Source organism: Dermacentor andersoni, chromosome 1 (genome assembly GCF_023375885.2).
Source record: "Dermacentor andersoni chromosome 1, qqDerAnde1_hic_scaffold, whole genome shotgun sequence".
Taxonomy (NCBI): domain Eukaryota; kingdom Metazoa; phylum Arthropoda; class Arachnida; order Ixodida; family Ixodidae; genus Dermacentor; species Dermacentor andersoni.
Window position 1 is genome coordinate 251,226,782 of NC_092814.1, and position 11,019 is coordinate 251,237,800.

At 44.9% G+C, this 11,019-nt stretch overlaps 1 long non-coding RNA gene across 1 annotated transcript in view; it reads right to left on the minus strand.

Annotated features, from left to right (window-relative positions):
• The window catches only part of LOC140213085 (uncharacterized), a 38,384-nt gene extending 32,715 nt beyond the window's left edge, over nucleotides 1-5,669 (minus strand). The window contains exon 1 of the long non-coding RNA XR_011889993.1: nucleotides 4,984-5,669. This is a non-coding gene — a long non-coding RNA (uncharacterized lncRNA). The remainder of the gene's footprint in view (nucleotides 1-4,983) is intronic.
• Between the last annotated feature and the right edge of the window lie 5,350 nt (nucleotides 5,670-11,019).

The following is an 11,019-nucleotide window of genomic DNA, read 5'->3' on the forward strand; positions in this document are numbered from 1 at the left end:
CCTGTCTTTGCGGTGCCGCTCGTGCAGTGCACAAATAGTTGATTGGTGCGCGCGCAAGGGACAGAGCCAGCGTCCCGGCCTCAGCGTCAGTTTCGACTCTTTCTCATGGGCTTTTCGGAATTCTACAAGAGCGCTGTGAAGAGCCGTTGGTCTTCGGCGTGATGTGTGGGCGTGTTTTGACCGCTTCAAATGAGCTAAACATCTCTCTGCAATGTGCCAAGTTGCGAGAAGTCAATCGATGACTCTGCTGTGGGATGCAAAAGTGACATTCTCGAGAGTAGTCTTTAAGTCACTTCGATAACGCGAACGGAAGACGGGGATGCCGCTGAGAAACGTGTCGTACTTATTTTTGGTAACGACCGACGGCGTTAACGGTATCGCAGTGCCTGCCACTAGCCCTTTAGAAAAGCGGCTTTGCCTTGTACTTTGATCTTCCTCACACTGCACCTCCTAATCATTACAAGGACTTTGCTATCAGTTCTCATCGTTGTCGGTTACTATTAGTAAACGTCAACACTGTCCTTGCTGGGAGAAAAAACTTTGCCGAAGTGTTTGACAAAATACCGTGGGCGACGCTGCTTACTGTCCCCAGAGGAAGTAATATTTTAACCACTCTAACGACCTCTTTCAGTCGAGTTAACAGCAACCAGTGATTCATAACATCACGTGCGCAACTGTAGTCCACGACGTTGAACTCTGGTGGTCTGTGATTTTGTGACTGGCAGCAGCTGAGCATTGGCATGGAACAAGAAAGCAGCATTGTGCTCCTCGAGGGAGAACTGAAGCACCGAGACATGCGCAAGGTAAGAGAAAATTCCGAAAAGAGAGTGGAGGCGGGTCATTTGACTTTATAGGGAATGTGGTTTGAAGATTGCCTGTATCTTTAGGGCTTCGTTCACCATAGTAAACAATTTGATATTGCTGTAAAGAAAAAGTATGCTATGCAGAGCTTTTTTAGCGATACATAAACTCGTTTAGAGAACTTAAGCAGTTGCGATTGTGGAATGTTGGAAGTTTTGCAGTAACTTGTCGGAGTTTGCGAGAAAACTATTCATTACGTACAATATTGTGTTGACCACGGCCGAGTATGAACAGAAAAATGTATACCTCAGGAGCTTACGCATTCAAGGTCGTAAATAATAAGTACGCGCTTTGCGTAGGGACAGGTAAAATAATATACATGCTGCTGACTCACTGTAGAGTCCCAAATTTAAAAGTTTATTCGCAGATCTCCTCTTTGTTAGGATGTTTTTCTACTGCATCGAACGTGGTGTATGCAAGCGTCTTTGGTAAAAGAGGATTTTTAAAAATCTATCTGCAGCTTAAAGACAAAACAGTGCTAATCATTGGACCTTACAATATGCATGTGCAGCGTGTAGAAAGAGCTGGAGCACAGGCAATACCGCGGAAACGGATTTTTATTGGAGTGTAAAAGAGCCCTTGCATCATGAAAAAACGATCGTAAACTACGCGGCGCGGCTTAGAGCTAATCAATACCTGGGATAGCCCTTACTCCCTCTCTCGCTCTGTATTCGCAGAACCTTTCCTAATTGGCGCCGAACAAGTAAACTGTCTCACGGGAAATGACACTCTTCTGAGATTACAACCGCTTAGAGATAATCGGCACGATCTCAAGCGGCCCCAAGAAATGCCATTAATTACGGCAAAGTATTCAGGTAATCTGAGACGTGATGCTGCTCACGCCCTGCTGCAATGAATATCGCATATTCTTGGGCTATTTGACAGCACGACCACCCGGTCCTTGCTTTTATACTCTGCGTTGTTGCACTAATACTTTCGTTCACTTTGTGCGGCTTGTGAGAACATATGCTTTACTTTTCTTTTTACTTCGGCATATTTTCTATCGTGATTTTGTATCTCCACGGCGCTCTGTTTATAATCTTAGATTCTCTCCTGGAACACACGCTACATTTGGCACACTTGGAATAAAAGCTGCAGCAAGAACCTCTTAAGAAGGACGTGTTCCGTTCACTTCTAATTACTTGAGAATAGACGCTACACCTCCGGACCCGTATTTCACAAGCGCGGTACTGTTTCTTTGTGCCAAAAGCCCGTTCTAAATTATGAATGAAGTTCAAAGAAACCTATAGGCAGGGAAGAAAATCAGCCTTTACGCCAACAGATGTGCGCTTCAACTTTTCGGCTAATACCAATAGGTATGGACAGCCGAAATGTGGAGGCGTTCTTGTTCCATGAAAGGCGATTTGCGAAGAAACTACGGTGTCGATTGTATTTTAGGGGTTTTATAAACTTATTTCAAGGACTCCACTTTCATCTCGCCGTAACTACGCTTCTCTAAAGAACCAAGAAATGCTTCCACATTTTATGTTCTCATAGCCGTCGAAAAATCAAGTCGGAAATTATAGATATCAGGCTGCTGGTGAGACGGTACGTTTTGCCGGTCAGGGGCCGATTGCGTTGGACGAACGGAGATCAAACTCGCTGGTGAGTTGAACTTGAATTCGCTGGTTCGATTTCGGCGCCCGGTAAACTTTTTTTCCTTTTTTTGCCCCTCAGCTCGGCTCAGTTTACTTACCGGCTGCACATGGTGCGCTCCATTGCTCGCGTCGTCGCGGAAATTTCGAATATTAAAGCTGCGGGGGTGCCGCACGATGGTAGAGCCAGCAAGCACCAAAATAGATATCCCTAACTACTGTTTACTTTCATAGTTATGTTTGTAGAGCCCTTGTGATTTCCGTCTTGAGCAATCGAACGCTGAGCTGACGAGCGAAGAATATTTTCGAGGACAGATTTAAGGTTTTTTTGAAAGATAGTGTATAGGCTCAAACAAAGCCACACGAACCTGAAAAGCACTTATTATCGAGTATTGTATCTTGAATATAGATAATGTTGTGAGATTACGCTTTCTTTTTTTACGGCACAAAGCTGCAGTGCTCTAGAAAGCCGTGATAGAGACTGTACTACGCAATATGGCACGCTGCGCATTGTAGTCCTACTGTGCGCGGAGTTGCCCTCACACATGCTTGTTTGAATTTCTGAACGTCTTACCTTTTTTCTAGTGCGAACGAAACCTTGCTAACCAAGGGACTGCACATTGAGAAAATTGACGAGAACACGTGCGAAAGCTCTGAAACGTTAGTGCGTTTTAGGTCTAAAGCTTTCCACATTTTTCATTCTGTAAGGGCACCTAAAGGCAGATGTGTGCATGTCTACGTGTGTTTTGAATCACGGCCAGAAACACGCCGCCCAGGATGCTATATACATTCTGGTCGATGAAGTGTCCCTATTCATTTCATCGCCTAATCTTCACTGCGCACCGTGCCTTCCCGCGCGGAGATATTGCGCATAGGCCACACGTAAATCGCGAGTGACCGTGACTCGGCGCGCATCTTGAAAACTGCGAAGGAATGCCGTAGCGACACCAGGCGTCGAGACACGCTTCTTCAGAGCCTACAGAAAGAAATAAGGCCTTCCGCATGCGTGTTTATAACTCTCCAGAACACTCAATAATAAATGACGCTAAAATCATGCAAGAAGTAAGTAAGTAAGGATATTAAGAAATAACTATTAACCGACTATGCCAGAAGCATGCATCGTTAAGCGACGATTCATCATAGCACGCCAGGAGGCTTCACGTCTCCCTATGTATCGCACGCGTAATACGAAGACCTGGGTCCGTGCCCCACCTGCGGCCAGTTGTTTTTTCATCCACTTTCATTTACATTAATTTATCATTTCTTTAATTCAATTGACAAGTACATGTAATTTCCCCTATGCTGTCTTTGGCGTCTTCGTTTGTTGGCTTCATATGATATGTATTCCTAAGCAACACTCATTGACTGTACGTCTGGTGGCGTGTCTCGGTGAGACTAGAAGAGACGGCCAGGCGGAGTAATTGGCGGACCCGATCACCAGTTTAATCCAGCTTCTATAGCTACCTCCAACACCTGCCTCACCACCACGCGAAGCTAGTGCTTTGATATGTTAACACGGAAGAAGAAATTTCTACATTTTACTCCCTTCTCCCCTTTTTTTTTTCTTTTGTATTTTTTAGTGGCGCACACGATGGGCCGTGTTGACCAAGCAGTCGCCAGTGTCAGGTAAGTTTCGGCTTGTGGTGTCTGCGCTCGCGCCTCGTTCCCACGACATTAATTCATTTAAGAACACGTTACATGCCATGTCACATGAGGTCTGCTGAAAGAATGAAGGCCTCTGTTTCTGCCGGTTTCAAGTCACATGGCATGCAAACAAAAATGGCGCGTACGGACTCGCATACAGAAGGGATGAGACTTGACCAAGACGCAACTTCGCAACGCGGGGGTGGCTGGTGTGAACTATAGTTCATTAATTACCTATCGCTGCATTTGCCGTAGAAGTGCATAACCATAAAACCAGAAAATTAGTGCAATCAATAAGTGTGGTACCGGGGAACATATCGGCATGTCGTAATAATTGTGTTATATTATTCAAAATCTTATAATTCATTAGGTAATTTATTCACCAGCGAAACCAGTTTTCTCCTTTGTAAAAAAAAGCGACGCGAAGAAGCCGACGAACTCACCAAGAGACGAAGTGCATGGTTATTCAATCGTCGCAAAAAATGGAGGAAAAGAGTTGGGGCGGAAGCAAAGACAAAGGCAAAAGCAACTATGATGCTTACTGGCACCATAAACATGGCATATACGTAACTAAGCGCTTTGTTCATTTCATGATCTGTAAGAAGTTTTCGAGGAACAGTACGACCTTTTCAGAATTACGATATATGGCCGATGAAGCGAAGCAGCAAATAGCGTGTCGAGTACGATGTTGCAGCGTCACCGCTACATCAGAGTAACGAAATTAACACTCCTCTGCTAAGTGCCATATCAAAGCCTCACAGTGTGTAAGTAGGCACGGCACGGGCAGGTATGTGTTACAGCCCAACTAGATAGCACTCCACAACTCCATAGAAAAAAAAAAAAGAAACAGAACGCAGTGACGCTCAACTGTAAGGGCACTCACTACATGAGGGGGCGCCCATGAGGGGGCAGCGGTCAGTTGGACGGCGTTTTCTGCGAAACCGGGGAGAGCGCGGCGGCCCGCCATTGATCGACCACATGAAGCGCACGGGCTGTAGCAAGGCATCGACACAGCCTTTGGCCCCTCGGGGATGACGCCTTCACCTGGGCGCCGACACGTCGCCCTGACTCACGGCTGGCGATTGCGCCAACGCGGCGCCGACGTCGGGCGGGGGGCTGGCTACCGCATTGTTATTTCTTTTTCAGCGCCGAACACCTGGTGTTGCAGCCCCGCTGCTCACACACAACCACCTCCTCGCTGCTTTGGCGAGCTCTGAATAACGCGAGCGGGGGAAATGGAGAGGCTGGGAAATTGCGGAGGCGCGGCGCTGGCTGCGAGCTGCACGTGGCCGTAGAATGGATGATACGCGCATGCTCACAAGACAACGAGCGTGTCTGTACCCCTGGTTGACCGCAACTGAACGCGGTGTTTGGTTGCGCCGCAGGCTGCGCCCCTGATCGAACGCGTTGTCAAACGACGCATACTGTCTTGCGCTCGTTCGAGCACGATAATCTGCTTAAGTGTGTTTAAAAAATTATTCCCAATAATGGTTTCATTTCGCCACTACAAAGTTCCACTTTCGCGCGAAAACAATTTCCGTAGGTCACGTTATTAGCTTGTCGAACAAGCACTTCCATAGAACCTTATGTATGTTTATCACTTCTAAGCGGTGACACGCTGGTTTCTGATATGTTTGAAGCAAGCTGCTTTAGTCATCATGTCATGTCACCGCGGCACTTAAATATTTAGGCAAGAACGCTATTCTTGCCAATGTAAAGTTCGGGGCAGAGATATGGGCACACCCACTTCAGCCTTGTTCCCACTCATTAAGTTTCTCAATAAAGTCGTATTCATTCGTACACGCAACTTGCATCCTGTCATCTTTGTCACTTTTTTCTACATACACGCGATGCGCTATCAGAGATGGGCGCCGACATATAGCTCCCCCTTAGCTTCTCATATTGTAGAGGGAAAAAACGAAAAAAGGAAAAGCGCCTAAAGAAGTGGAAAATAAAGAAGAAAACGAAACGATCGGTCCGTGCATGAGATGGCTAGAGGGGGTTCTACTGCTGTGTATTATGAACGATAGGTGCGGGCGTGTTTGCAGTCCGTGGGGCGCCCACTCGGCGTATACGCACATGCGTGCCCGCTTCACCCCGGGGCAGGGCGCCCGATGACATCCGTGTTCTTCTGGCGCTGCAGGGCGTGTTGCGATCTGTAGATTGGGCCTGTCTCTCGGGATTCCAGTGATCATCAGTGAGCTGGCACGAACCAAACATAAAAAAAAAAATAAGAAAGAGCTGTCCCCGAAAGCCAGTCGTGTATGATCAGTGCCTCATGGTTCACATTTGTGCAGCAAGGTTCGTAATGACCCGCTGCCTTTATCGCTCTGCTATAGCCACTGGCAAGTTTGTATTTCTGCCGTTGGGTGCCTATACAGCCGTCGCTTTTTTTTTTTTTTTTTTTTAGTTAGTGATTTGAGTGTCACCATCTAGTTTTTCCGGTCTGGATTTTGCGTAAAGATGTCGTGGCCAGGAATGTTAATCCTGTTGCGACGTGATATTCATCGTTAAGTTGATGCTGGAATGATTTTCTCGTTTTCGAGGTGTTGTTATTGTCATTCATTTGTTTATTTTATTTTTTTGCTGTAGCATTTTCCTATTCGCCATTCTGTAAGACATATGCGCCATGCGCCGCAGAATCTGCCACAAGTGCGTTAAAATCTTTTAGGCTTTTCTCGCAAACGAATACATGAATGAATGAATGAATTTTTATCGGGTCGCAAAATATTTGTCTAGACGGGTGAAGGAAAGAGCGCTGAACGTGTTGACAAACAGGGAAGTGTACTCAGCCATTTTCTTTCTAACTGCGTCATGAGTGATTTAACAAGAAGACTGCCATCACAGTTAAAATTTTCAATGTATGCAGATGATGTGTGTATTTGGACATCTGGGTCTAATGTTCGATTACTTCAGATAGCATTGCAAGACGGCATAAATATCATTAACCAATTTTTTAGAATGAGAGAGGAATGATTCTATCACACGCAAAGACAGCTATGTTGCCTTTCACTCGGAGGCAGTTAAAAAATGTCACTCTTGATCTGGAAGGACACCCTCTGTTAATTGTCACACAGCACAGATTTCTTGGCATAGGGTTCTCAATAGTTCTCTTGATAGGCAGCTATGCTGGGCAACGGAAACTCGGAAACGAGGTCAATGCGATAGTGACTGTACTTGTAGACTTGCAGGTACATCATGGGGCGGATCAGTATCGCCCATGCTGACTGTTTACAATGAATTAATACGACAAAAATTGCTTATTCCGCGCCCATCTTACACGGATTTTCCCACACGTCAGAAGAGCAACTTCTAAGACTTTTAGATAGAGAACTACGCATATTTCTAGGAGTTCCACGAGTGACTTCTAGCTGTCTTGTAATAGCTGAGGCTCGCCAATCACCGTTTCCAGTTATGAGAACTAAAGAGACATGCCGACATTATTTCCGTCTTCAAACACAGCATAAAGGCCACCCATTGGCTTTAGACATAATGAAACTAGATACAAGTTATGTTCATAAAGTAATTCTAGAAAATTTTCATATATTGCTGAGAAAGAAATTTTGGAACTCAATCGTCGAATATCCTCCATGGCTGCTTACACGTCCAAAAATCGAATTCTCAGGAGACGGGATATTCAGAAAAAGAGACATGTTCATTCAAGCTGCTCAACAACTAGCACTTTACCAGATATATATGCGGTATTCAGGATACAGACACGTTTATACAGATGGCTCCAGTACAGCAACCTCTTCAACTTCAGCATTCATTATACCGCACCTCAATGAACAAGAATAATTTAAGTTCTCTCGTGCGACTTCGTCCACAACGACTGAACTATTCTCAATCCTATGCGCGAGAAAATTTATAACGTCAGTAAGAGATGCGCAAAAATGGGTAATTTTCAGCGATTCACAGGCGGCTCTAACATCACTCTGCAGCACAAAAGGAAAAACAGTCAGTGATAGTATAATCTACGAAACACTTAAAGACCTCACAAAGGCAAGCCAAACGAAGCATGAAATAGTATTCCAGTGGATACCAGGGCATTGTAACATTCCTGGCAACACAGCAGCCGATGAAGCAGGACGACAAGCACACCTCAAAGATGATGTGGTCCCGCTCCCAATATCAAAGAATGAATTACGCTGCATTATAAGGACAACGTCTTTCAATATGTGTAGAAATACGTGGTTTGACCAGAATTCTAAGAGCTCGGATTTGTATCATATTGATCCGTTTATTGAATTCAAATTTTTATTGTCATTAGATGAAAATATGGAAATTCTTATTCATCGATTAACGCTAGGCACTGCCTACAGAAAACATTTCTTATATAGAATTGGCCGTGCGGAAACCCACGAATGTGATTGTCGATTTGTATATGAAGATATACATCACCTCCTTCTAGACTGCCCACATCACAACACCCCAAGACGCCGACTTAAATTGACCATAATTACATTATACCGCAGACCTTTCAGTTTAAAGAAACTTTTGGGTCCTTGGCCAAGAACGACCTTGCAAAAGAGCGCTTTAAAAGCGCTGAAGACTTTTCTTGAAGGCAACGGCATTTTTGGCCGCTATTAACGCTTTTATTGTTCCTTTCATTTCAATGTCGTTGTATGTATGTATGTATGTATGTATGTATGTATGTATGTATGTATGTATGTATGTATGTATGTATGTATGTATGTATGTATGTATGTATGTATGTATGTATGTGTGTGTGTGTGTGTATGTATGTATGTATGTATGTGTTTGTGTATTATGTTATGTTGACTGTTATGTTGTGACTATATGTGTCAATGCATTTACACAATGTATATACCACGTGCTGACTAGGAGACTAATATTAGGCTACAGTATCATTTGTATTTTTGAGACATTCTTCTAAAGAATTGTGGCGGCATTTAACTTGTATATTGTATGTGCCATGTATTTCTTACGTCACAGCGTTACTGTGCAAACGGTTCTTGACAAGTCCTGGTACTTGTATGAAAAAGTTATTTGATATGTAATCTTGAACCCTGTAAGTTGCAGGCTAGACCCATTGAAGAAGTAAGGAGTAGCCGGCGCCTTAAATTGTGCGCCAACATCTCCTTTTATCATACCAATAATTAAACATGATAGCATAAAAGGTATTTCTACGACCTTTTCAATCGGTCAGGGAAGAGAGGAAATGGTTATTCAGAGCCGTCTACTCAGCACTGCGTCGCGAACAGATGTAGTTCTACAAGAAGCATACAGCTGGAAATATGTTGGAGTATTGGAGCGAAAAAAAGGGGGGGGTGCAAGAAGCAGCTGTTAGAAGTGGTCAGTTTTACACCTGTTTGACTGTTAAGAAGAAAAATTGAGCACACTGAACTCCAGTTTACATTTACGTAATGCGAAGCATTCACGGCTTGGTAGAGAGGAATCCTACAACTGTCCTACAGCGAACGGTTAATGTGTTGCGTGTAGCGAACTGATGCGGAGTGCAGCGTACGGTGCTGTTTTTGTTGTTGCGATATCCGGTGAGTCAAGTTGGAACCAAAGAGGTTCATTGAAGGGCGGCACATAACCTGTGGCACATACCAACGGGAGAGAGAGGGAAAAATTATAAATGAACGTACCCACGGGAACGGCCCACATTACCCAGTGACCCAAGTTGGCGTCAAAGAGATTCATTGAAGAGCGGTGCATAACCTGTGGCACATACCAACGGTAGAGAGAGGGAAAAATTATAAATGAACATACCCACGGGAACGGTCCACATTACCCAGTGACCCAAGTTGGCGTCAGAGATTCATTGAAGAGCGGTACATAACCTGTGGCACATACCAACGGGAGAGAGAGGGAAAAATTATAAATGAACATACCCACGGGAACGGTCCACATTACCCAGTGACCCAAGTTGGCGTCAAAGAGATTCATTGAAGAGCGGTGCATAACCTGTGGCACATACCAACGGGAGAGAGAGGGAAAAATTATAAATGAACATACCCACGGGAACGGTCCACATTACCCAGTGACCCAAGTTGGCGTCAGAGATTCATTGAAGAGCGGTACATAACCTGTGGCACATACCAACGGGAGAGAGAGGGAAAAATTATAAATGAACATACCCACGGGAACGGCCCACATTACCCAGTGACCCAAGTTGGCGTCAAAGAGATTCATTGAAGAGCGGTACATAACCTGTGGCACATACCAACGGGAGAGAGAGGGAAAAATTATAAATGAACATACCCACGGGAACGGCCCACATTACCCAGTGACCCAAGTTGGCGTCAGAGATTCATTGAAGAGCGGTACATAACCTGTGGCACATACCAACGGGAGAGAGAGGGAAAAATTATAAATGAACATACCCACGGGAACGGCCCACATTACCCAGTGACCCAAGTTGGCGTCAAAGAGATTCATTGAAGAGCGGTGCATAACCTGTGGCACATACCAACGGGAGAGAGAGGGAAAAATTATAAATGAACATACCCACGGGAACGGTCCACATTACCCAGTGACCCAAGTTGGCGTCAGAGATTCATTGAAGAGCGGTACATAACCTGTGGCACATACCAACGGGAGAGAGAGGGAAAAATTATAAATGAACATACCCACGGGAACGGCCCACATTACCCAGTGACCCAAGTTGGCGTCAAAGAGATTCATTGAAGAGCGGTACATAACCTGTGGCACATACATGGGAAAGAGAGGGAGAGAGAGGGAAAAAATTATAAAGTAACATACCCACAGGAACGGCCCACATTTCCCAGTGACCCAAGTTGGCGTCAAATAGATTCATTGAAGAGCAGCATATACGCACTGGCACATAGCCAATTAAAGAGGTTCATTGAAAAGCGCAACATAGGCACTGATACATACCCAGTGGCCCCTGGGGCAATACCCAATGGCACATGTCCAGTAACCCCGGAGC